The following is a 27,906-nucleotide window of genomic DNA, read 5'->3' as shown; positions in this document are numbered from 1 at the left end:
AAAGTGTCAATTTTTGTAAAAATGGTCAAAAAGAGTATTTTTTTTTTGTAAAATAATTGTCAAAAAGGCCAATTTTGGCTAAAAATTGTCACAAACAGTCCTGTTCTTGTCAAGATTGCCCAAAAAATTCCAGTTTTTTGTCAAAATTGTCAGAGAGAGAGAATTTTTGAAGAGTTGACGAAAATTCGTCAAGTTTTTCTGTTAAAATTCTCAGGAAGTGGTTTTTTGATAAAATAGTCAAATGCTCGTAATTTTTGCAAAAATTGCTAAAAAAATTTGTCCTTTTCCCAAAATGTGCAAAAAGCGTTGATTTTTGGCTTGACTGCCTAAGAAGTCCTCTCTTTGTAACAAAAGTCCTAGCTGTTTCTTAGGCACTTGACTGAAGGGTCATTCCACGTCAATTGGACCAAGAAGTGGTAGGTGGGTTCGGCGATTTTTTTGAAATTTTTCCTGTGGAAAGACCTTCCGAAGGGATGACCAATGGCGCAAATCGCAGCCCTCTAGCTCATTTTTAACGGCAGCCAGGGGGTGTCAAAGTTTTCAGTGAACCTAAAATATCATCCATTTCAGCAGTGGATTGCTCGATAACCGCGATACCTACAAAAATGGAACTTTTCCTCATAGTTAGAGGTTTTGAAAGGCTTTTTGGTGATATCATAAAAATCAGTGTTGCCACTTTTTTTCGTACAAAAAATTAGCTCAAAAAGTTTCAAAACGTAATTTTCATAACGTTCCGACTCTCAAAAATTCTGAAAAAAATATATTATAGATAACTGTTCATGCTGAACAACATATTAAAAAATTGGGATGGTAACTTGTAACAAAGCCGATTTTAAAAAATTTAAACTTTGCGAAAAAATGCGATTTTTTGATTTAAAACATGAAAAAAAGTTTTGATTGGTAAAGTTGACCCATTTGACCCCTATTTTCACGTATCTGTTGAAAAAGTTGAAAAAACCCCTTTCACTCAATAAAATGAACTCATCACAAAAAAATCAAAATTTGAAAAAATTCAATTTTCAATTTCAAACATTAAAAAAAGTTTAAATTTAGGTACTCAGTTGTCTTATTTTGACCACTTTCTGACGTATTTCATGAAAAAGTTGAAAAAAATCTCACTCACGGCAAAAAAAATGAAATTTGCTTTTTTTTGAATTTTTTTGAATTTTGATTTTTTTGTGATGAGTTAATTTCACCGAGTGAAGGGGTTTTTTCAACTTTTTCAACAGATACGTGAAAATAGGGGTCAAATGGGTCAACCAACTTTACCAATCAAAACTTTTTTTCATGTTTAAATCAAAAAATCGCATTTTTTCGCAAAGTTTAAATTTTTTTAAATCGGCTTTGTTACATGTTACCATCCCAATTTTTTAATATATTGTTCAGCATAAACAGTTGTCCATAATATATTTTTTTCAGAATTTTTGAGAGTCGGAACGATATGAAAATTACGTTTTGAAACTTTTTGAGCTAATTTTTTGTACGAAAAAAAGTGGCAACACTGATTTTTATGATATCACCAAAAAGCCTTTCAAAAACTCTAACTATGGGGAAAAGTTCCATTTTTGTAGGTATCGCGGTTATCGAGCAATCCACTGCTGAAATGGATGATATTTTAGGTTCACTGAAAACTTTGACACTCCATGGCTGCCGTTAAAAATAAGCTAGAGGGCTGCGATTTGCGCCATTGGTCATCCCTTCGGAAGGTCTTTCCACAGGAAAAATTTCAAAAAAATCGCCGAACCCAACTACCACTTCTTGGTCCAATTGACGTGGAATGACCCTGAGGTGTTAGAACCAGAAAGTTCACAATTGTAAAGATTTTGTCTGATATTTCGATTTTTTCATATCTTTTGGAATTGGAGGCTCATCGTAGGGGTTAAAAATTTCATAGCATGATTTTCTCACCTAAAGTGACAACTTCAGGTTCAGGAGGTGGGAGTGGAAAAAACTAAAAAAAAAAAAAATTCCACCATAACTTAATATACAAATACAATATATGGTACACACTAAGGAATGATGACGACGTTTTCAAGTTACATTGAAGAGATATTTGTAGTTTGCAGATGACAAACTGTGTCTATACAGTCGTGTAATATTGTGCTACATGCACTGTACATAATACGAGTAGGTAAATACTATAAAGATGCGATATATCGTTTAAAGATGCTTCGAATACGTTGCTGAAGACTGCCAGTTTGTCAGCTACCTACATGTACACGAGATATTGTATTTTTACCTACTTGTACCTCTCTATCAAAGTTTGCAATTTGAAAACGACGATATTAAAATGTCACTAGCATTCGCCATATATCAAAATTTTCCATCTCAGTATACTTTAAAAACTTTTGAAAGGTGTAGATATTGAAGTTTATGTGCATGTACTTGTACGTACAACCTACAATAAGTATACAATAATGCCACCCGCCACTATATGTACGAGTTTTACACAGAACCGACATACTCGAGAGATCATTAATGCAATGATGTATTGGTCCCGTGTTGCAGCTTCTTCTTCTTCTTCTGCTTCAGCTTCATCATGGTACGAGTATAGTCGAGTATATATGGCAGTTTGCAGAGACTCGCAGTGGTAGGTATAGTACATACATACCAAGGGTACCTATACAGTGATTTACTGTAAGTTACACGTACGAGTACATGTTGTTGATATTGCACACGAAAATAACTCTTTTCAACTCGTACACGCTCTCGTATAAGTCCACGAGTCGATTTTGTATAGCTTTAGCTCTACAGCTAACTGAGCAGAGACTGAGCAATAATGCAATATGTTGTGCATCATAGAGAAACTTAGCAATAAAAATTTCTTCGCTGTTTAAACGCATCCGTCATAAAATTCGTTGACGAAAATAAACTACACGTTGATTTTTTCCAACCATTCTTCTCGTTGCAAGTTCGTTGCTCGTTCCATAAACTGGAAAAAAACCAACAATCGCGCTGCATCGCCAATCGCCATCCAATACGAGCATTTTTATGGTCGCTGACGCTGATCTGTACGAGCAGATTAAAAATGCGATGAAATTTCAAGTGCAGCTTCTGCGCATTGGCATGGCGTGTTATTTGCGATTTGCGATATTGTTTGTTCGTTTTGTTCTTTTATTTTTCTACACAGAAAATCGTGCTGCTTGAATTCTACACACTATCGTGAGTTCGTGCTTCGTTACTCGGATTTCGCGATTTATTATTTCGCTTATTCGTGCTGCTGTGGCTTGTTTCCAGTTTATACAGTGTGTACTATAGGCTTATGTAGTATATAGGTACTTCTGTATGTGCATAAATGACCTCGACATCGGTGATCTGGCGAAGTAGAGGTGGCTGTAGTCAGGATTTTATCTCGGAGTAGGTGAAACAAAAGTTTTCAAGTAGCGGAAATCGAAAATCAGTTTGTTTTCCGAGAAGACATTATCGATGAAGAATGTTTAAAAACCAAAGAAAAAAAAAGTTCGTTTTTCAAACATTTGACAATGCATTTCAAATGACACAAAGAGGAAAAGGAGTAAATAATCCTATCCCTGTCGCTGTCAGTCATTTGTAAAACAATTAGGCTTAGACCTGACGCGCGCTATTTAATCGTGTTTAACGTTTAACTGGAATATTAATGGACAAGTAATGTAGACGAGGAAAAAGGATTAAGCAGGTAGTAAATATTCTACTGAAATGAAGGCTTTGGAATGCGGAAATAAGAACAGTTTAATCCACTGCACTGCCAGTTATTAATGAATAAAGAGATGAGTTGATCATCTTTGATCAATAAAAGAAGAGAAAAAAACGAGTCGAAAAGAACCGATGCACAGATCAGTAGTATGTTTGTCTCGTTGTAAAGCATAACCTTCTGATTATTCAAGAGGTTATGATATCCCAACTGGAAGAAAAATTTCTGAACCAGACAAAGCTAAATTGAAAGACCATCCAAAAATATATCACCAGTTAAAATTTCAGTTGCTCGAGTGCATTTTTTGATTTTTTTGTGAATTTTTGAAAATCAAATTAGGCTAATCAAAATTTTACGAATTGAAAACTAAAATTTGATATACCCTATTTTCAATCCCCCTAATCGAATTGGAAATGGTTTTAATCCGTTTTGAATAGTTCTGGAGCCTCCAGCACATTTTTGAAAGTTGAAAATTTTAATTTTATAATCGTTTTTTAGGTGGAGGGAAGAAGGGATAAATTTGTTTTTTGAAGATTTTTTTCTTCCATCCATCATATTTTTAAAACCAGGGAAGCATTTTAGAACGTGGTTGTGCAAATTTTTTGATCATTATTGTCTATTTCAAGAAATCAAAAAAAAAAAAATCAAACAATAATACCTAACCAAAAATTCATCCATATTTTTTTCGGTTTATTGAAATTGGCACCTTCGCGAGTTCCAAACTTTGTTTCCAGTTTCAGAAATGATTCCTTCCTGTTCTGGCATAATCGATGCGAAGTATTTGTGATAAAAAAGTTTTTCAACACGAATTTGCCAAAAAAAATAAGAATTTAGAAATTTTAAACTATTTTACATCCCAAGTCTCCAACTTCAAAAAAAAATGTGTGCCCAGAGCCTCCTCTTCCTTTAAAAAAAATTCTTTGGTCCCTTCAGCGATGGTTAATGGTTCCCTTGTAATGGACTAGAAGTCCCCCAAAGCCCGTAAAATAAAGAGAACTGGATTAAAATTTAATCAGTCGATAAAAAATTGAAAATTGTTGATAATGTCCGATTCTTGCGTTCTCATCGTTCTAAGCAAACTTCTTCTTTTGAAGAAAAAAACTTCCTGGTTCCCTCAAATACTGCTTTTACTCTTCTATAGATGGTCTTCCAAACTTGAAAAAGCTCAAAAAATTAAATGATGAATTTTAGAAGCTCAAATTACATTTTTACATCAAAAGGAAAAGAGAACCAAAACAATTGAATGGTGCTATTCCGAAGAAAAAACACCAGATCCTGAATTAGAATGTAAAAACGTAAAAATGTAATTTTATCTAATTTTTTTTGGTCTTTTCTCATTTTTCGAAAAACTTGCAAATTAATTTTAAATTGAAAGCTAAAATTGTAAGTAAATGATTTTTCCAAACCACCAATTTTGAGGTGTACAAACCAAAAAATCACAAAAAATTGTTCACAAGTGTAAGTATGTACAGGATGTCTGGTGAGTGGATGTCAAAACTTCAGATTTGGATATAACCGGGTACGACTTTGAAAAAAACGTTATTAGGACAAGTTGCCTATCTTGAAAATTGAAGGGGCAAAATTACATTTTAATAATAGACAAATAAAATGAAAATTTTGATGGTGGGAACTGGTAGTACTTTGAAAACTGAGCAAATTTTGTCCCTACAAATTTTTGCCTAACTTGAAAATTGAAGGGGCTATGACCACATTTAGAATAAAAAAAGACTCGACGAAAAAATCAATAGCGAAAATGGATTATACATTCAAAATTTATCAGATTTTGTTCTTTTCAATTTTTTCCGTAAGTCAAAATTGAAGGATCTACGGAACATTTAAAGTAAAAGAAATTTCAAAAAAATTGAGCAACCCTTGAAATTTCTCATACATTGAATGTCGCGTAGCTCCTCCAATTTTGATCTGGGCCAAAAATTGAAGAGAACAAAATTTGATCAATTTTGAATTTAGAAATCCATTTTCGCTATTGATTTTTTCTTCGAATCTTTTTTTATTCTAAATGTGGTCATAGCCCCTTCAATTTTCAAGTTAGCCAAAAATTTGTATGGACAAAATTTGCTGTTTTCAAAGTACTACCTGTTCCCATTACCAAAATTTTCATTTTATTTGCTTATCACTAAAATGTAATTTTGCCCCTTCAATTTTCAAGATAGGCAACCTGTTCATATATAACGTTTTTTCTTAGTCGTACCCGGTTATATCCAAATCTGAAGTTTGTACCACCACTCCTCGGACACCCTTTCATCTCCATTTGATGAAATTTTTGTATAGGTAGATATAAATATCTTAGGTACCTACTCATCTACACTGTGTGTGCCCAATACTAGAAGAACGAAAAAACCACTACAGGGTGTTCAGAAATATCGAGCACCCCTAAAAAAGTTTTCTGCTAAAATACTTTGGTTGCGGTCACAGTGAATGATAATAATGATAGCACATGATTGGTTGTTGGGCTGGAGAGATAACATTCCACCAATCATATGCATCTATTTCACGTTGCCAACCTATATTTTTAATGAAAAACTTTCTTGGGGGTGCTCGATATTTCTGGGCACCCTGTATTTTTTCCAAACTGTGTCTCCATTGGGAGCTCATATCTCCTCTCCAGGGACACTGCCCGAGCTGATTTTTTTTTTTTTTTTTTTTGAGTGATCTTCAACTCAAAATCCTGATCTTTATTAAAATTTTGTCAAAATTCATCGACTTTTTTTTCACGATCCGCTCAGTATTTTTGGATTTTATGGTGAAAAAAAAAACTAATTTTTCAATTGTTCACCTATTAATTTTTTTTTTGAAAATGGAAACGGATCCCTTTCAAAAGTTGTTCCAACAAAAATGTAAGAAAATCACCATTATTTACAGTAATTTTTTTAATTTTGTTTAAATTTTCAAAAATTCGTCAAATATCCAAAAATGAACTGAAACATCTAAAAATTTAGTTGGGGGATTTAGGACACATTATTTCGATCTAACATTATTTCATAAACTCCAAAAAGAAATTCATCGGGGTTTCTATTGCAATGTTAACCTCCTTGACCCCTCGCTGACCAGTTTCATTAAATTTACATCAGTTTTAATAACTCTCGTTAGAGAATAAAGATAGGTGTGTACTTTTAGCTACCTACTGTGTAGATAACAAGGCATATGGTTTTTATGGTGCTGTTGAAATTCAGTCAAAGTCTCAAAGAGAGACGAGTCAACCGTTTAAATAACGATTAAAATAGCAAACAGGTATTTACTTTTGAAGAGAAGATTTTTACGTTTTGAACGCTGGCTGTTAAAAGGTCTACCCACTTATATTCCATTTTTGTTAATAATAAAGACGTGAAAGTCATGAAACGAAATGACTATTAGGATTTTCGAGGATATAACCAACAAAACGTCATTAAAAAGACAAAATTCTCTTTCGTCAGCAGCCGAATATACGCGCGAGGTATTTTAATAACGACGAATCCTTCAGTCTGTGGTTCTTCTTATATGTATTTTTATATCTCGTATTCTTTGCTCGCTGTACCCTTAAATATACTCTCGAGAGGTCTTTTCAAAAGTCACATATTTAACGTCCATCAACAGGTGAATCCTCGCGGTCTCGGTCAATTCAACAACGTAGTTAAGGCAGCTTGAAAAAACAAAACCTGACGCGAATATTTGACCCTTAATATAAAAAGATGTCAATCAAACACCTTATCTCGCGGGTTTGTGGTAAAATTCTCGACGAAAATGGGTGTTTATCGTTTTCCGTTTAGTAGTTGCATTTTTCGAGGAATTATTTTAACGAGTTCTTGTAAACTGGCGACGACTGAGTGTTTTTGAAAAATGTAATCGTTCGAGAGGCTTTTTTGAGTGCTGAGCTGCGTGTGCGCCATTTTTTATTTTTTGGAATCAATTTAGGTGTTTCTGGTGTTACACATCCAGCTTCTGCTGAACTGAATGGGATAAACTCCCATCAGGATACCAATGAAAAATATTCTGTTTAGTATAAATATTATTCGATAGAGTAGGCAGATGGCATTTGTTGGCGACTTTTGTATAACTTTGATAACAATTGACGATCAGTTCTGGAAATTATGCCACAATAGCCTCCTTACATAGTTGTTTACTTTTGGATACATTGTATCTCTTTAAAAGTGAGAGGCAGTGCACGGTGCAAGACGCAGGCAGTATGCTTATCGAATAAAGAAACCGAGTGAAAAAGACAGCACTGGGGGGAAAGAGATATAATTATTTCGATAGCCACCACCGTGCTCAAGCCCACTACCTACCAGGAAGTTTTAAGGGGTTTTACCAAGAAATAGAAATAATAAATAATGATGCTATAAAGGCAAAGCGTGGATTTTTTCCTACGATATGCGATGAAGTAGCAAGAGCAACCCTGCGTGCCTTTTTACTACATATCTAGGCTATACGCTAGTTTTTAAATGACACCATGTTCTATATGAAGAAAAACACATTATACGAGTATGAAAAGAAGACGTTAAAATATTACTCGCTATTTACCACGATCGTGGACACTCGAACAGGTTTCTCGTGCTTTATTTACAGAAGAAGAAAACGACGTATTCGACCAGTTTTGTCGAATGTAGTTCCAAGTGTCGTATTATAGTGATTGAGTGTTTCACGTAGGTATTAGACACCAGAAGCAAAAATCTCGAACGTGGTTGTTTCAGTTTTTTTTTTTTTTTTCATAGCTCACTTTTCATTAATCCTCTCTCTGAATTGTGTATGAAGAAGAGAGGAGGAGAGGAGGAGAAGAAAAAGAAATCAAATACGTGGTCACGTTCTTTGAATCGTTGGTGTGAGTTTTTTTGAATAATTGCGAAAGAATGAAAAAAAAAAGATGACATTTGATAGATAAAAATCTTGATTTGGTTTAAGACGAAATTTATTGCAGTGTAATTTATGCGATAGAGATGATTGAAACGTGAAGGTATTTTAATAGAATTGGCGCTTTGGGTAATTTATCAATGCATAAATATCTTCGAGGTGCTTGAGAGGTGGTTTAAGAATGATTTTATATTTTGCAATGTAATAATATACATATCTACCTGAATGTATGGTAAATTGGTTTTTGGTGTCTTTTCCAAAAAAAGTGAGATTGCAAGATGTAGAAAATGATTGATTAATTTTTCAAATTTCAATTCATGTTCAGAAATTTTAATACTTTTTTAAAATCAGGAGATCTTAATGCATTATCTCAGCTAGGGATTTGGATAATTTTATGCTAATCAAGATGGGGAGGGGAGTCGTTCTATTCCATACATCGAAACATACTATTTTTGGCCTCAATTCAGTCTTTCAGCCTTGATCAAAATTTGTTCGTAGGTTTGATAGGTTCCTTTATAGCTGGAGCCACCAATACTCAATTGGCATCTACTTCTTTGTGAGGGGTAAATTTTTAAATGGGGTCCAAATTCAGGCACTACCTTTCAAAGATTTAAAAAAATTCAATGAGAACATGTTTTTTTTTTTTGAATTACAATCATGATTAGAAGTTTTATTTCGTTGTAAATGGAGGGAAATGGTATTTCTGGAAATTCAAATCAGATTTTTTCCAAAACCTTTTACTTATTTTCTGTTTGATAAAAAAATCCCAGATTTCAACAAAAATTGTCTGAAAAAAAACTTTTTTTCGAATGGAAAATTACACAGAGAGAAGTAAGCAAGCTTTGTAGCCATCTCACATGGAGCTGAATCTACTTCTAGAGTCAATTTTTAGAGAACATGAAAAATGAGTTTTCTAACAAGGGAACCTCTTGAGGTGTCACACTCCGATTTGAACGAGACCGCGATTTTTGAAAACAGCATAGTCTAAAACCCCCAAAACCAAATTTTCAGCTTCCCAAGTTCATTTTTCGATTTTTGGCGAATTTTTGAAAATTCAAAATTGACTGTTTTAGGTGATTTATGCTTTTTTTTCGAAAAGTTCGTACTTGATCAATAAAAATGGTCAGAATAAGTCCCAAAAATAATATTAATTACCCGAATCCAAATTTCACCATTTCCAGCCATTCTGGAGCCTCCAGCGCGATTTTCAATTTCTCCAGAATTTTGAATTTGCTCCAGAAGGAGTGAATATGAAGTTGGGCAGCTAAAAATCGAGTTGTGTGTTATACTCGATCTGTTTATCAAGTTTATCCACATTTGAGTCGATTTTTGGAGGGACACCTCAAGAGTGTTTTTTTTGACCAGCTTTTTTCATAATAATAAATCAAAAAAAAATCAACATTTTACCGTTTGCGAGGAAATTTTCAAAATTTGGGTGAATCGCTGTATTTTGAACACAACAAACGCCTCGAGGCCGAGTTCCGCCATTTCCAGCCGTTCTGGAGCCTCCAGTGCGATTTTTAAATTTCTCCAGAATTTTCAATTTGCTCCAGAAGTCGTGAATATGAACTTGGGTACCTAAAAACCGAGTTGTGTGTTATACTCGACCTGTTTAACGAATTTATCCACATTTGAGCCGATTCTGGAGCGGACACCTCAAGAGTGATTTTTTGACCAGCTTTTTTTCAAAATAAAAATATTCAAAAATAAAAAATTTCCCGTTTGCGAGAAAATTTTCGAAATTTGCGCGAATCGCAGTATTTTGTCCAAAACTAACCTCCCAAATCAAAATTTCACAATTTCCAGCCATTCTGGAGCCTCCAGCGCGATTTTCAATTTCTCCAGAATTTTGAATTTGCTCCAGAAGGCTTGAATATGAAGTTAGGCAGCTAAAAATCGAGTTGTATATTACACTCGACCTCTTTAACGAGTTTATCCGCATTTGAGCCGATTTTGAGAGTGACGCTTCAAGAGTGGTTTTTTGAGGTGCCACTCTCGCTCTAAAACGGCTGGAAATGGTAGAATTTGCGCTCCGGGGGTTAGTTCTTGAAGAAATAAAGCGATTCGCGCAAATTTCAAAAATTTCCTCACAAACGGTTAGATTTTGATTTTTTGGATTTTTTAATTTTGAAAAAAGCTGGTCAAAAAAACACTCTTGAGGTATCACCCCTAAAATCGTCTCAAATGTAGATAAACTCGTTAAACAGGTCGAGGGTAATATACAATTCGATTTTTAGCTGCCCAACTTCATATTCACGCATTCTGGAGCAAATTCAAAATTCTGGAGAAATTGAAAAATCGCGCTAGAGGCTCCAGAATGGCTGGAAATGGTGAAATTTGGATTCGGGTAGTTAATATTAGTTTTGGGACTTATTCTGGCCATTTTTATTGATCAAGTACGTACTTTTCGAAAAAAAAGCATAAATCACCAAAAACAGTAAATTTTGAATTTTCAAAAATTCGCCAAAAATCGAAAAATGAACTTGAGCAGCTGAAAATTTGGTTTTGGGCGTTTTAGACTATGATGTTTCCAAAAATCGCGGTCTCGTTCAAATCGGAGTGTGACACCCCAAGAGGTTCCCTTGTAAGCCCTTTCCTCACTTTAAAAATATAATTCGAATTATTTAATTACTCTGACATCACGTTTTCAAATTGTGCATATTTTTTTTCTGTCCACTCATTTTAGAGGGTCTGTGAAAACCCCCAAATCAACCAAGTAAATTTCAGCCATTTGAAATGATCATAAAACGTGGAAAAACAGCTTGTTTTTTTTTTTTTTAATGGCCTCACTTTGATGACCTTTGACTCAGTCCCCTGCATATCAAGAATGCTAAAAATGCTTCTGAATAGTCTCCGACTCAAAGTAACTGTTCTTTATTTTGTTTCGACCCAACATTTTCCGACACCAATGGCACCCCCCACCACTCCCTCCAATGTATTTTTTTATACCACAAATTGACTTTCAACAAGCCTGACTTGAACAGAAAATCCTCAAGTAGGTATTCGCATCCATTATCGCTCTATAATGCTCTAAAATTTACACGTCACAACAACAATAGCTGACGAACCGCTTCGTTGTTCTCGGCTCGTAAAACATTATCAATGATAAATGTTGAAAGCCGCAAAGTTCCATATTTATATTTGGGTTATAGAGAATAGTAAAGTGTCGAGCTACTACATATATACGCGATGCGAAGGAAAATAAACCAGGTGTTAATGGAGCCATAAAACACCAATATAGCACTCGTAAACTCGACCAATTAAACGTTACACAAAATTTACTCGTCAAAAAAAGCGAAAAAATTTGCATTTTTAATCAGCTCAGCACACCGAAACTATTCGCAAAGAAAATCACCGCACCAATCAGCAGCTTACATAGCTCGCGCAAATGTAAGTAACTATAAAGCCTACAAGAACGTAAATCGATGCGGGGTAGGTAGGGTAAAAAGAAGAAGAAAAAAGTTTGAAAAAAACCACCGTGGAACGCGAATTTATTCAAATCGTTACGTTCCATTTAACCTGTCATACAATGCGTACCTAACCTCCAGCGAATTAGTTTTATGTAAACTTCCGTAATAACGTTGTCTGCTTAATGTAGCCGAGCGCAGACCATCTTGGCAACGTGTAATTATCGCTCGACGGTCGCGTTAATTGCATCTTTCAACAAATAACCCAGCTTGTTATTTCAGAGAAGTACGAGTAAAATAAACAACTATTGTTTTAAAGGGGAAAAAATTACGATGTCAAAAAGTTAACATGAGTAAGTAGCTAAGCATTCTGTATATGCGTATGCGATGCATCGTGTATAGACTATTCCTCCCCTGCCCCCTCGGCCCTCGGTCTCGTGGTCTGAAGAAAACCCTTCACTTGTCAGATAGGCGGCCAGGAGGAGATCACGACTGCATGTAATACGATAGGTATACGTACATGATGAAGTTGAGGGAAATCAAATTTTAAACCTATCGTTAGATCTTTGGGATCACATTCCCAGACCTTATTTATAACCAACACAGATGACTTGATGAAATTACCTACCTGGACTTTTATTTTATTAATTAATTAGGTACCTAGATAAATAATCAAATATCTTTGTACACAACTGCGCAGGTTTGAATTTTTTGACTTCGTTATTTAATTAGATCATTTTTATTTCTGTTCCAGGTAAGGAATATTATTCGAGAGATATTTTGAAAATAATACAAGTATGAAGTAGGTACGTAAAATCAATATTTTTCAAAAAACTGAGACGAAATTCCGGAAGTCAGTGGGTTTTGTCTAGACTAGGGTTGTTCGAGAAAAAAGAATGTTGGAGTATTTTGAGCAAATTTGAAGAATGAATTTCAAATTGATTTGTGTTTGAAATGATATGTTTGAAATGAAATTTATCGAAATTTTTATCAAATTATAATATAGTAGGGAAAAAAATGAAAAAGTAACAAGTAAAGTCAAAAAATCGATTTTTTTGAAAAATTTAATTTTTTATGTTTTGAATGTTGAAGTTAATTTAGGTTTAAAATAATGATTTAAAAATCCAAATTTCCATAAAATTGGTAAAAAAAAAAATTGAAAAGCAAGTAGGTACCAAACAATAAACGTTTTAAATAAAATCAAAAAAACAATTTTTTTTTAAATTGTACGTTTTGAATATTGAAGTAACTTGACCCTCTTCGTAGTCCGGCATATGACAATAGGAGTAATTGCTACCCCCGCCGATCCTCCAGCACAACTTTTTTCTTAAAGGGGACATCCTAAGGAACATTTTAAAGCAAACTTGCCCAAAAAAAGTTGGCCTTACTTACAAAATGGCGGCCATTTTGATTGACAGGTCAGTTGAAATCGCAGATTTTGCCACGAAATTTTTCAAACCTTACAAAGGTAGATCAAAAGATCATGCAAAAATTTATCACCTGTCAAAGTTTCAAGTGCTCAAGTGCGTTTTTCGATTTTTGGTAAATTTTTGAAAATCGAATTTAGGTCAAAAATGAGGGAAAAAATCAAAATTTTACCAAATTGACCAAGAAAGCTGAAATTTGGGATATACCCAATTTTTGACATGCCAAATCGATTGGAAACGGTTTCAACCCGTCTTGAGCAGTTCTGGAGCCTCCAGCAGATTTTTGAAACTCGAAATTCCCACAAAATTCCATCAAATCGGAGTTGTACAGCTGAAATTTGTTCTAAATACTAATTTTAATACGCTACGAAGTACTGCTGGTGAATTTCAAGTCGTTTTGGAGCCTCCAGCGGCTTCTTGAAAATTCCCGATGCCTCCAGCAGATTTTTGAAACTCGAAATTCCCACAAAATTCCATCAAATTGGAGTTGTACAGCTGAAATTTATTCTAAAAACTAATTTTAATACGCTACGAAGTACTGCAGGTGAATTTCAAGTCGTTTTAGAGCCTCCAGCGGCTTTTTGAAAATTCCTGAAGCCTCCAGCAGATTTTTGAAACTTTAAATTTTCACATAATTTCAACAAATGGAGATGAAAAGCTGAAATTTACTCTACACTCCAATTTTAACACCCTCTGAAGACGACTTCAGGTGGGTTCAAGTCATTTTAGAACCTCCAGCGACTTTTTTGAAAATTACTGGAGCCTCCAGTAGATTTTTGAAACTTGAAATTCCCGCAACATTAATTTATCAAATGGAGTTGGCAAGCTGAAATTTACTTCGCAGACTACATGGTGGTTTCAAATGGTTTTGAAGGTTCCAGCTACTTTTAGGAAATTTTAATTTTCCAAAAAAACGCCATACAACCTTTCAGAAAGTCGCTGGAGACTCCAAAACGACTTGAAATCCACTAGCAGTCAACTTTGTTGCGTATTGAAATTAGTTTGCAGAATGAATTTCGACTCTCCATCTCAGTTTGATGAAATTTTGGGGAAATTTCAAGTTTCAAAAATCTACTGCAGGCTCCAGTAATTTTCAAAAAAGTCGCTGGAGGCTCTAAAATGACTTGAACCCACCTGAAGTCGTCTTCAGAGGGTGTTAAAATTGGAGTGTAGAGTAAATTTCAGCTTTCCATCTCCATTTGTTGAAATTATGTGAAAATTTAAAGTTTCAAAAATCTGCTGGAGGCCCTAAAACGACTTGAAATTCACCTGCAGTACTTCGTAGCTTATTAAAATTAGTTTTTAGAACAAATTTCAGCTGTACAACTCCAATTTGATGGAATTTTGTGGGAATTTGAAGTTTCAAAAATCTGCTGGAGGCTCTAGAACTGCTCAAAACGGGTTTAAACCGTTTCCAATCGATTTGGCATGTCGAAAATTGGGTGTATCCCAAATTTTAGCTTTCTTGGTCAATTTGGTAAAATTTTGATTTTTTCCCTCATTTTTGGCCTAAATTCGATTTTCAAAAATTTACCAAAAATCGAAAAATGCACTTTAGCACTTGAAATTTTGACAGGTGATAAATTTTTGCATGATCTTTCGATCTACCTTTGTAAAGTTTGAAAAATTTCGTGCAAAGCCTATGTTGAAACGCAAAATCTGCGATTTCGGCTGACCTGTCAATCAAAATGGCCGCCATTTTGTAGGTAGGGCCAACTTTTTGTGGGCAAGTTTGGTTTAAAATGTTCCTTAGGATGTCCCCTTTAAGAAATAAGCTGTGCTGGAGGATCAGCGGGGGGGGGGGTGCAATTACTCCTGTTGTCATATGCCGGACTATTGAGGATCCCTCTCTCCACCAGGAGCACTTATGGAGCTGAAATTTTTTCTGAACGTTTTTCAACTCAAAATGAAGGTCTCTTTTGAATTTGGTCGAAATCCATCAACATTCTCTTACATACTCCTCTAATTCGATTTCTAGAATTTATGAAAAAAACTGAGATCTTTCTGAAGACCCCAGATCAACTGGAAAAGATAGAAATTAATTGAAAAAATATTCCAATCCGAAAGGTCCAGGAGAAATAACAACTGTAAAATAATTTTCACGTCATTATTTTACACAGCCGGGTTGAAAAAACTACCAATGGGTCGAACACTAATTACTAATTGTAAGGATTATTTGTTATCACATGATAACTCCAGTTGCTGAACTGTACACGAGTTCAAATGAACGAGCAGTTCTCAATAAATTATCGTCAGTTTAAAAACTATCGTACACCAGCATCGCGTTATAATGGAGAAAAAGTGGTAAGAGGAGAGCTGCGAAAGAAAACAAACACGTACCTATCCAATTACGAGAACCACTCAAACAGTCGACGAATTGCTTGATTAATGTATCAGCCACAACGATTATATGTTGTTATCAATTTTGGCAATGGATAATAATTTATAAATATTGTATTACTGAAGTGATGAGAAAGAAAGGAACTATAGCCATAGCTGCATGAAGAGATACGTGTGTATAGCTAGTACATTTAACATACCAGGAATCAATAAAAATTTATCTTTTGTAAAAGTTATTGAACAAACAAAACGATTGAAAAGCAATTGCTTGGTGTGGCGTCCGCGGAGATATTCGAAGCGACGAGCGATTCATTATCTCATAACTGGTCGTGGCCGGGGTCAAGTACATACAACGTCGACTCTTCCACTCCAACTCTATAAATTCATCCGCAATTGGTTCGAGAAGATTAATTTAATAAAACGAAAATAATAGTACGATTTCACGTGTTGGTATAAGAGAGTATTCTACCTAAACTCGTTGATCTGCTGTGCGGAGTATCGCAGCTATTCCTATTTGTACGCGGAGAAGATAGGCTCGAGGCGATCAGAAATTGAGTGAGCGAGAGAGAAAGAAATTAAGAAAAAATAGGAAAAAAGGGAGGCGAACCTTCAACTTGAAACATTCGATCTTACTCGACGAACTCTTATTTACTTAAGCTTCGATAATGAATGGTTTCGTATTGCCACCGGCCAAGAAATTTACATCCAAAGAGGTTCTATGTTCTACGTACTATGGGGCGGCATCAAAATATTAATAAATATTTGTTAACTTGCAACGTTCAACTGGGAGTTTCTTTCAACTTTGCTATTGTTACGGGCCCGTAGATCTTATTACCTTATGGACAACTTCTTGTAAGTAGATGGCTGAAAAATTTTTCATCGTCGATTATTTCTTATATCGCCTGGTTCGAAATCGGTTCTCGAACAGACTAAATCTAACGTCATTGGCCAATTAACACGTTTCGTTTATCTTTGCGTATTATACTTACTCACTGTATAAACAATTTGAATCATTCGATGATCGATGATACATACACAAGCATATTTGATTATGCAGTCGAAGGAAATGAAATGCATACTTGCATACGTACTTTCATTACAAATTAGGTACTTAGGTGTGCCATTGCCATTTATTGAGTAGTACAAAAACAGAAAGAGGAGGTAGCTGAAATAGGGATCAAAAATATTTCTGATTCAGCTTTTGGAGATAGGGTGTCTCACTGTCTCATCTCACAGCGACCGCCTCTTACCAGTAACTTAGGCAACTTATAGACCTACTGGGTCATTCCACGTCAATTGGACCAAGAAGTGGTAGGGGGCTCGGCGATTTTTTTGAAATTTTTCCTGTGGAAAGACCTTCCGAAGAGATGACCAATGGCGCAAATCGCAGCCTTCTGGCCCATTTTTAAAGGCAGCCAGGGGGTGTCAAATTTTTCAGTGAACTTAAAATATCATCCATTTCAGCAGTGGATTACTCGATAGCCGCGGTACCTACCAAAATGGAACATTTTCCCATAGTTAGGGTTTTTGAAAGGCTTTTTGGTGATATCATGAAAATCAGTGTTGCCACTTTTTTTCGTACAAAAAATTAGCTCAAAAAGTTTCGAAACGTAGTTTTCATATCGTTCCGACTCTCAAAAATTCTAAAAAAAATATATTATGCACAACTTTTCATGTTGAACAACATATTAAAAAATTGGGATGGTAACATGTTGCAAAATCGATTTTAAAAAATTCAAAGTTTGCGAAAAAATGCGATTTTTTGATTTAAAACATGAAAAAAAGTTTTTATAGGTGAAGTTGACTCATTTGACCCCTATTTTTACGTATCAGTCGAAAAAGTCGAAAAAACTCTTTCACTCGATGAAATGAATTCCTCACAAAAAAAATCAAAACTCTGAAAGATTCAAAAAATGAACGAATTTTTATTTTTTTGTTGTGAATGTAATTTTTATCAACTTTTTCATGAAATACGTCAGAAAGAGGTTAAAATAAGACAACTGAATAAATTTGAACTTTTTTTGATGATTGAAATTGAAAATTGAATTTTTTTCGAATTTTGATTTTTTGTGAGGAGTTTATTTTATCGAGTGAGAGGGGGTTTTCAACTTTTTCGACAGATACGTAAAAACAGGGGTCAAATGGGTCAACTTCACCTATATAAACTTTTTTTCATGTTTTAAATCAAAAAATCGCTTTCGCAAACTTTGAATTTTTTAAAATTGACTTTGCAACATGTTACCATCCCAATTTTTTAATATGCTGTTCAACATGAAAAGTTGTGCATAATATATTTTTTTCAGAATTTTTGAGAGTCGGAATGATATAAAAACTACATTTTGAAACTTTTTGAGCTAATTTTTTGCACAAAGAAAGTGGCAACACTGATTTTTATGATATCACCAAAAAGCTTTTTAACACCCCTAACTATGAGAAAAAGTTTCATTTTGGTAGGTATCGCGGTTATTGAGTAGATAATTCACTGCTGAAATGGTTGATATTTTATAGGATCACTAAAAACTTTGACACCGCCTGGCTGCCTTTAAAAATGAGCTAGAGGGCTGCGATTTGAGCCATTGGTCATCCCTTCGGAAGGTCTTTCCACAGGAAAAATTTCAAAAGAATCGCCGACCCCCCCCCCCCCTCCCACCACTTCTTGGTCGAATTGACGTGGAATGATTCTGCTTCTTTGTATTCCGAAATTGCTGAACAGAAGTCCTGGAAGTCCTTTTTTTTTATGCCAAATTTGCCCATTTAAAAAAAATGTTAGTAATTAAAAAAGTTTTAGTAAGTGACAATTTTTAAAAAATGCAAAAAAGCGTCATTTTTTGGCAAAATTGTCAAGAAGTGTTCATTTTTGGTAAAATTATCAGGAAAGGCCAAAATTGCCAAAATTGTAAAAAATTCCAGTTTTTAGTCAAAATTGTTGGAGAGTGTCAACTTTTGGCGATTTGAATGAAAAATCCTAATGTTTTTACTTCGAAATTCTATGAAAGTGGTTTTTTGATAAACATAGTCAAGTGGTCGTAATTTTTATAAAAATTGCTAAATTCGTGCTTTTTTTGCCAAAACGTCCAAAAATCATTGATTTGTGCCTTTTGCCTGCTTAGAAAGTTCTCTTTTTGTTTCGAAATTTGCCACAAAAAAGTCCTGTTTCTTGCAAACTTGCTTAAAAGCTTAATTTATTGTCAAATTTTATTTTTTCCTCAAAGTTCTTTCATTTTTTTTTTTTTTTTCAGTTTCTATGGCAATTTTTCGATATTTTTCAAAATTTCCTTTGGGTCATTGAAAACCATAAAAATTCAAAAACAACTTTTTAAAAAAGCACAGAATGAAAACAATTTTAAAGATATCATGAAATAATTTAAAATTTACAAATAAGGACATACCTAATAATAAAATCTCATTTTCAACAAAGTTTACAAAAAAAAAAGTTACAGAATTTCGTTACATTAAAATGACATAAACACACGTGATGAACATTAAAAATCTTCGAAAAATCACCAAAGAACTGGGAGTTTAGTGAAATTTAAAAAATTGAACAGGACGTCATCGTTAAAACAGTCATGTTAAAATTGCATAAAAATGCTTGAAAAAAATTGAAATCAATAAAAAATTAGGTACAGAAAAAAAACGATACAAACTTCTGAAAAAGGTATTTAGCAAAAATTGATTAAATAATCATTAAAACACGAGATCGATTATCTCTTCAAATAGATGAAAATTCTCTCTCTCAATTCCTGACAGCCCCTCTGAAATAGAAAAATTTATTAATACTTACTCTTGTTAAAAAACACAATCTGAAAAATTCAATATAATCTGACGTAGCTATTTGTAATTAAAAACACCAAAAAAAAAAAAAAAAAACGTTCATAAAACATGAAAATGCATAGAAAGTCTAGAAATTATGAAAACTTTCAAAAAAATTAAGAAATGTTTGCAAAATTCGATGAAACTTTGTAAAATTGAAGAAAAAGACGCCGTAACACAAAAAAGCATTATAAAAAGTCATTCAAAATCATCAAAAATTGCTAAATTTTCAACATTTTTTGGTAATTTTATAAGTAGACCTGTATATTGTCAATTTATAATTATTTCAGTGATTTTTACATCTTATACCTACACATTTTAATAAGATTTCATGACATTTTGACTAAGTAAATTTAATCCAAATTTCGTCAGACCTTCAATAGGTAAAGAATGAACCAAAACTAAGGAGTCCTTTTGAATAGATCTTTGCAATAAAAAGCATTAAAAATAAGAAGAGAGTTTTTTCTTTTCCAATCAGACCTTCAAGTTTGTTGTTTTTTTTTTCAATCTTTTCAAGTTATTTTCAACATGTTTTTACAATGTCTTATGCAAAAACTTGCTAAATTACAATTTTTTTTTTTTTATTATTAAAAGCCTTCTAAATCTAATGTTACTTAGGTACTTGAAAAATGTTGTAGCATGTTTTGTACAGTTTTTATTGAATTTAACCAGGCCCAACGTTTTCTAAAAAACTTTATCTGGTTTCAATCATTTTTGGTGATTTTAACGTTTTGAACAATTTTGTCTGAATGTTGTCAAATTTTGCTGAAATTTCAACATTTTTTGGCGTTTTCATTTACAATTCTTTTCAAGTACTTTTACGTCAATATTAAACCTGATTTAATGAGGCTCTATATTCCTCTTTTTTTTAAAAGTTTGCCAAATTTTGATTAAAATTTAAACTTTATCAGTTTTTGGTAGTTTTAAATTATTTTGATGCTTTTGAAAAATATTTATGGTCTTTTAACATTTATTCTGACGACGTTTTATGTAATTTCACCCACATTTTGATGCAGTTTCCTCATGTTCTTGATGATCTTCAATAAATTTATTTTTGTTTTTTTTATTTTATTTCAATTTGTTGTTAAAGTAACTATGTTTTTGTCAAAGCTTATCGGGATTTGGTCATTTTTTTTCTACCCAATTTAAAATTTTGCGCTCTTTTCTTTACTCTAAACGATTTTTTTGTGTTTTTTTTTTGGAGGAGGGCTGACATTCCCTAGGACAGAAGGTTTCCGTGATAGATGGCAGGCCCATTAGCTCGCCATAAGATTTTAATAAAAAAAAATTGACTCGCAACTTTCATCGCGCCTTTTCCAGCAGTTTCGTTATCCAATGAAGAATTGCGCATTAAACAGTCACCTCGTCGTATAGGCCTACACGCGTGCAGAAGCAGAAATATCCATTTTAATGAGCAATTCCGCACGCATTTGCGTTAAAATGAAGTATTTTATCTCGTGGCAACGCCTCGTTCATCTTCATTCGCACAAATTTTTACACTTTATGGCGATTTTTCTCTGTCACGTATGCATATTACTCACATTTGACTAGACGGCGCAAGGGTCAGGAGAAAGAGCAGCGAGCAAACAGAGGTAAATTTCGTACTCTCGACTCTCGTACGTATATGTATTGTCGTATATTAATGTTTATAAATGAACGCATGCATCGTAGCACAGAATGAGGAAAGGATTTCGCTTCCAAATAGTTTAATGAGTATCGCCCACATTAGCGCACATGTTTTATTTTTAGATCGGCGCATTCATTGAAATTTCAACTCTGTACTGTACAGTGTACTGTATGATGGGCGCAAAGGTGTATAGATGTGTGTACTGGGTTGTTGCGCTTATTAGCACGCTAGCAAATTGGCGATGTTGTACAGTATTAAGCTCTAAACGAATTTATTCGCGTGAAATTTATCGTTGGCAATTTTCTCTAATCGAAATCATCGATCGTATGGTATTTTTTTTATAGCCTCGTTTGGTATTTGGCATGAGGCGAGTAATCAGCGAAAAAATTTCGCATTCGCACCTCTCTGTAATTAAAAAACAATCGTCGATGATCGTGCGATCAATTAATTCGCGTATCGTTAACGCGAGAGATGAGTGCTGGACTGTTGGGGGGCAGGGGACGTCGATTAAAACCGTAAGTAAGTACTTAAATCACAATGTTGCAATGAAAATAATCAAAATTCCAGCTGCATTTGGAATGTCGACTAGTTGCAAGTTGTCTTACGTGTTGCCTGTTTAAATCGAAGCTCGTTGCTCGTATCTCGGTCTGGTTTGCTGGTACACAGCGCAGCATCCAGCATATTCTAATGGTTCGCGTCCGCGTCCTTCCTACACTAAAAAGGTGTTCTCCAGCAAGGCTGACTCCGAAGACTCCAGTTTAAATCGCCTTCCAAGTGCACATATGTGTGTGCTGTGACGATTAGGTACTTTACTACACTACGGTGAAGTGGTGAACGAGGAATGAACCGGGATCGGGGATTCGAAGCCGGAGCCAGTTCTTGTTGTGTTACGAGTTGGAGTGTTCCTGTGTTTCTCGAGTGCTTCTTGCGCTCTCGTTCATTAGTTGTTTATTTTTGTAATTTTTTCTAATTCGGTTTCGTTTCGAATTCGTTTATGCATATTTTTCATCGATGTGTTGAAGAAGTCTTACAGTAGTTGATTGTGTTATCGTAATGGTTATTTAGTTATCTCATCGATGTATTGTTGTTGTGTCGTTGTATGAATATATCGATGGTACTTATCGCGTTCTTCTTTTGTTATTATTTTGTTGGGTGATTAAATATTGTTAACGTACGCGTAATTTAAATTTCTGCGTGTGATAGTGCCATATGGTATTTGCCACCGTCCAAGAATAATTTTTCCAGCTTGGTCAATACTCGAATACCTACTTAACGTGGCTGTTGTGTTGTTTTTCTCAGTTGTTGAGTGTATTTTGTGTTCGGATATTGGTGCATTTTAATACAGCATCCTATTCATCGCTGTTCAGCCATAGACGAGGAATAATAAGGTATTTTTTAATTTTACGTTGTTAGTCTACTTGTTTAAATATTATGTTGATTTTACATGTCCGGTATCTCGTCGAAATTAGCTGGCGTTGGCATTTTTTCATTAACATATCACCCAAAAATCAGAGTTCGTCGTCAGATTCGAATTCTGCTTCTGCAGTACTGCAGTTGTGAGAATTTATCATTCGTGAATACCTACCTACTTGGAAATCTGTCCACATTATCGGTATATCAATATTCGATTAGATTAGTTTGTATTTAGGATAGAACTGCAAGTTTGTTATCACCTTTTTGATAATTTTGATGAATGGACCCTCGTTTTGCTTCTAATAAACATTCATTTCCTCTTTAGCACTTCCGCGAATTTTTATTTCCAATCGTTTATTCTAAGGAACACAAGTTTCTTCAAGATAAGAAAATGTGGTAAAATGGCTACTCAGAAGTGAAGTCAATTTTCCCGCGAAAATCTCGTACTAAAGAATACGATTGGAAAATTGAATTATTCATTTGAAAAAACTGAACGAACTTTAAGTAAGTACCTATGTAGGTACCTGACCACTGGGTATTTGGTAGCCTACATACTTGATGGGAATTTCTTTTTTAAAAAACGTTGTTTGTGGGGGACAAATAAAAGTATTCAGTGTGTCTGGTAAAAAGATAAAAATTCTTGAAATTTGAATACAACTGGCTGAAGTCATAATCTAGTTTAGACTATGGATTGAACAAAAATGTTCAATAAAATATGGATGAGTTTTTGTCTGAATTACAACTTGAAGTGGCTTCGAGCAGATTTCAAAGAGGAGAACATTGATTTGTAATATTATCAAACGAGGGAGTAGTGCGCCAGGAAGTAAAATGAACGTTGTTATTACAACTTTTTTCCAGGGACTGAACCTTGGAAAGGAATTATATTTATATGCTCGGGCCTGATGAAAAATCTTTTAGAAAAAATTGTAAATCCATAAAATTTTGGCATGAATACATAGCTCTTGTTAATTGTTTACTTTCAGTCTCAACATCGATTTGCGATCCAAATTTGAAATAATGATTGCCTGTTTAATGCTTCATATGGTCTAATATTTTCTTTTTGTTTGACTCAAGGACTGAATTTGAAAATAATTTTAAAGATTGATTAGGTCATTCATGATTCGTTTTTAAAATGCCTATAGATCAATCGTTTGGAAGTTTTTTTCACATTGTTTGTGTATTGACATTTTCAAGAACAGAAACAGGGTGTCCATTCTCTGGAAAATATGGAAAACCGGGAAAAGTCAAAGAATTCTGAAAGTCTGGAAAAATCAAAAAAAGGTCAGGGATTTTCATAATTTTCATGAGAAATCCCTGGGGTTTTGAAACAACGATTTAAGAGTTCCTTGCCTGTTTAATTTTTTTTATTGATTAAAAAAGTTATTAATCAAAGCTCAGCTGGTTTTCATGAAGAAGTATCCAGCTTGAAGAGAAACGTACGAACCCCCCCCCCCCCTATTTTTTCACTATTGTTGAAATATTCTATCAGTATCTTGATAGTAAATGAAATCTGACAAGAAATGGTACGTTTTGGACATACCTAATTTTGACAAAATCACTCACTAGGGTCATTCCACGTCAATTGGACCAAGAAGTGGTAGAGGGGTTCGGCGATTACTTTGAAATTTTTCCTGTGGAAAGACCTTCCGAAGGGATGACTAATGCCGCAAATCGCAGCCCTCTAGCCCATTTTTAAAGGCAGCCAGGGGGTGTCTAAAGTTTTCAGTGGACCTAAAATATCATCCATTTCAGCAGTGGATTACTCGATAACCGCGATACCTACCAAAATGGAACTTTTTTCCATAGTTAGGGGTTTTTGAAAGGCTGTTTAGTGATATTATAAAAATCAGTGTTGCCACTTTTTTCCGTACAAAAAATTAGCTCAAAAAATTTCAAAACGTAGTTTTCACATTATTCCGACTCTCAAAAATTCCGAAAAAAATATATTATAGGCAACATTTCATGCTAAACAACATATTAAAAAATTGGGATGGCAACATGATGCAGAGCTTATTTTAAAAAATTTTAAGTTTGCGAAAAAAATGCGATTTTTTGATTTAAAACATTAAAAAAACTTCTGATAGGTGAAGTTGACCCATTTGACCACTATTTTCAAGTATCTGTTGAAAAAGTTGAAAAACCCCTTTCACTCCATGAAATAACTCCTCACAAAAACATCAAAATTCGAAAAAATTCAATTTTAAATTTCAAACATCAAAAAAAGTTTAAATTTATTCAGTTGTCTTATTTTGACCTCTTTCTGATGTATTTCATGAAAAAGAAAATAAAAATTCGTTCATTCTTTGAATCTTTTCGAATTTTGATTTTTTTGTACGGAGTTTAGTTCATTGAGTGAAAAGATTTTTTCAACTTTTTCAACAGATACGTAAAAATAGGGGTCAAATGGGTCAACTTCACTTATCAAAATTTTTTTTCAAGTTTTAAATCAAAAAATAGTTTTTTTTTTGCAAACTTGAAATTTTTTAAATCGACTTTGAAATGTTGTCCATAATATATTTTTTTCAGAATTTTTGAGAGTCAGAACGATATGAAAACTACGTTTTGAAACTTTTTGAGCTAATTTTTTGTACGAAAAAAAGTGGCAACACTGATTTTTATGATATCTCAACTATGGGAAAATGTTTAATTTTGGTAGGTATCGCGGTCATCGAGTATTCCACTGCTGAAATGGATGATATTTTAGGTTCACTGAAAACTTGACACCCCCTGACTGCCTTTAAAAATAGACTAGAGGGCTGCGATTTGCACCATTGGTCATCCCTTCGAGAGGTCTTTCCACAGGAAAAATTTCAAAAAAATCGCCGAACCCCCTACCACTTCTTGGTCCAATTGACGTGGAATGGCCCACCCTCAAAATTGCCTTCAAAATGTCTTTACTACCCGCTAAAAAATTAGACAGACTCGTAATAAAATGAAATCGATGATCCATCGTACAAATTTTGGGCTAATTTGGCTTGAAATTATCTCAAGGGAGGTGTTTATTCCAACATGGTAGAGAAATAGGTATTCGAATCTGGGCAAAGCTGAAACGAAAGAGAAATCAAGAATATCATCAGTCAGAATTGTTAGTGCTAAAGTGGATTTTTCAATTTCTGATTTTCTGGTGAATTTTTGAAAATTCAATTTTGGGCCAGAAATAGCAAAAATCAAAATGTCTCCACATTGACTTAGCTAAGATTTTGTGTGTGAAAAGCTTATTTATTTTTCAAGACCCTGAATCGATTAGAAGCAGCTTTGAACTTTATAGAGCAGATGTGGAACCCCTATAGTAGATTTTTTAGAGTTTATAGGTATTTTGACAGAATTTCGCCCAATGTCCTTAGTTGGAAAGCTGAAATTTAATATACTCGTAAAACTACCCCAATTTCAATATTTTGAACTGATCGGAGTTTCAAGTCATTCTAGAACCTCAATTTTTTTTTTTTTTGAAAACTCCAATTTTCCAAAAATGCAATAAAATTTATCAAATGAACCTCAGCATCTGAAAAACGCGTTTGGTGCTCGTTAATAACCCATTTGATCGATTATACGTCAATTTTTCATGTGTTTCCTAACACTGGAATTGCCAAAAAGTTACTGGAGGCTCCGAAATGACTGAAATGACATGAAACCATTTCCAGTCGACTGTGCATAGTATCGTAAATAGAACATGAACTGAATTTTATATTTTTTCGTCTTGTATAGTATAAGTAGGGTTACAAATTTTTTTCAAATTTTCAGTTACTAGGTATATGAAATCGCTGGAGAAACAAACGGTTCAGAAATAACAGAAACTGATTTTGGAAAAATTTCCTATAATTGGGCAAGTAGTTCACTTACAAAAAGTTGGTTTGTAAAGTTTTAATGGCACTTTTTGTGAATTTAAAATTTCCAAAATCCGGCTGGAGGCATCAAAACGACAGAAAATCCCGTCCAATCGACTCAAAACGTTGAAATTAGGGTATAGGGTAAAGTTCATGTGTATACTTTCCTACTTAATTGGATAAAATCTAAAATTCTGTAAAAACATCAACTTTCAAAAATCTGCTGAAAACTCCAGAACAACTCAATATGGTTCGAAATCGTTTTTAATCTATTTTTTGTGGGAAGAGGGGGGGGGGGTGAAGAGGTTATAAAATAAGACAAATTACAGCATTTCAGGTAAATTTGACAAGGTTTTGATTTTTCGACTTTTTTGGCCCAAATTAATTTGATTTTCAACTTCAAAAATTTTCCAAAAATCAAAAAATGCACTTTTTACTAATAAAATTTTGGCTGGTGATGTATTTTTTGCATAATTTTTCGATTTAGCTTTGTCTGATTCAATAAATTTTCTGCGTTTGGAGAATCTCTTTCTAAAGCCTTTCCCAAGTTTTTAAAAAATTTACCAATGGAAGTCAATTTTTATTTATTTTTTTTCAAAATTTGATACCTTGCGAAAAATTACGATAAATTTTTATCTGTTTTGTGTATTTTTTGGGGGGGGAGGGGAGTTGAAACGATGGTTGACAACTTTGCTTATGTGATCTAAAAGGCAGAGCACTGTTGTAAAACACTGTTCGAGCTAATTTTTGTTGATTTTTCGAAGAAATGTAGTAGGGTTTTGTCCTCCTTATCCTCAAAAATCCCAATCATGCTCTGAAGTTACAATATGGCGTGTTTGGATGTCCCACCATGTAACCCTACGAGTAAATTGGCCCAGAAAAATGAAAACTGAAAATTCTATCAACACATCCACCAGAAGCTTCCCCAAATATATTTTCCAGGTATCGATTGGAAAACGAAATAGGTACTCGGTACTGTAATCCACTTCACAATACGAGTACAATGAAAACCCAGCAACATGACGAAAAAATAAACATTCGTTTTAGCGAATAAAAAAATAAAGACGTTCGTTTTTCCCTTGGTATTTTACAACTTCCTTACACGCGATACGAGTGTAATTAATTGAATCCATCGTGCAATCGTCGAAATTAAAATGGTTCATTAATTGCGACACAACATTCTCTCGTCTTTATGGTATAGGCTTATACTTATTAATTGACGTTGTCAAGGTGCAGAGTTCGATCGAATAATGTTTATTTTTTTATTTTTTTGTTTCATTTCCACCTTTGTGATTTGATATCGAGACAAAATTCCAATCCCTTTCGACATCGCGATCGTCGTCTTTTAAGGGTTATAGTGTCGTCGTTACAAAACTTTTTGTGGCATTTTTTCTTGTTATTTATCCATCTGATGGTGATCTCGGTTGCTATAATCTTGTTAACCCAACTCGATGATAGAGGGTTGGTATTTGAGAAAAATTACTCTATCTTTGTTTTACCATGTTGATTAATCTAACTACATCAACGAGCAACCGGTTTTTACCCT

The 27,906-nt window shown here is 34.0% G+C and overlaps 1 protein-coding gene across 2 annotated transcripts in view; it reads left to right on the top strand.

The window, feature by feature from the left end:
* The window catches only part of fz2 (frizzled 2), a 131,358-nt gene that overhangs the window by 40,567 nt on the left and 62,885 nt on the right, over nucleotides 1-27,906 (top strand). The window contains exon 1 of one of the 2 annotated variants that reach the window (XM_065347978.1): nucleotides 21,330-22,511. The exons of the other annotated variant lie outside the window; for it this stretch is intronic. The gene's annotated coding sequence lies outside the window, so the exon portion shown is untranslated. Of the gene's footprint in view, nucleotides 1-21,329; nucleotides 22,512-27,906 lie in introns of those variants that run through there. 2 annotated transcript variants of the gene reach the window in all.

Source organism: Planococcus citri, chromosome 2, assembly GCF_950023065.1.
Source record: "Planococcus citri chromosome 2, ihPlaCitr1.1, whole genome shotgun sequence".
NCBI classification, from domain to species: domain Eukaryota; kingdom Metazoa; phylum Arthropoda; class Insecta; order Hemiptera; family Pseudococcidae; genus Planococcus; species Planococcus citri.
The sequence above is the reverse complement of the archived record's forward strand: the minus strand, read 5'-3'. Positions and strand labels throughout refer to the sequence as shown.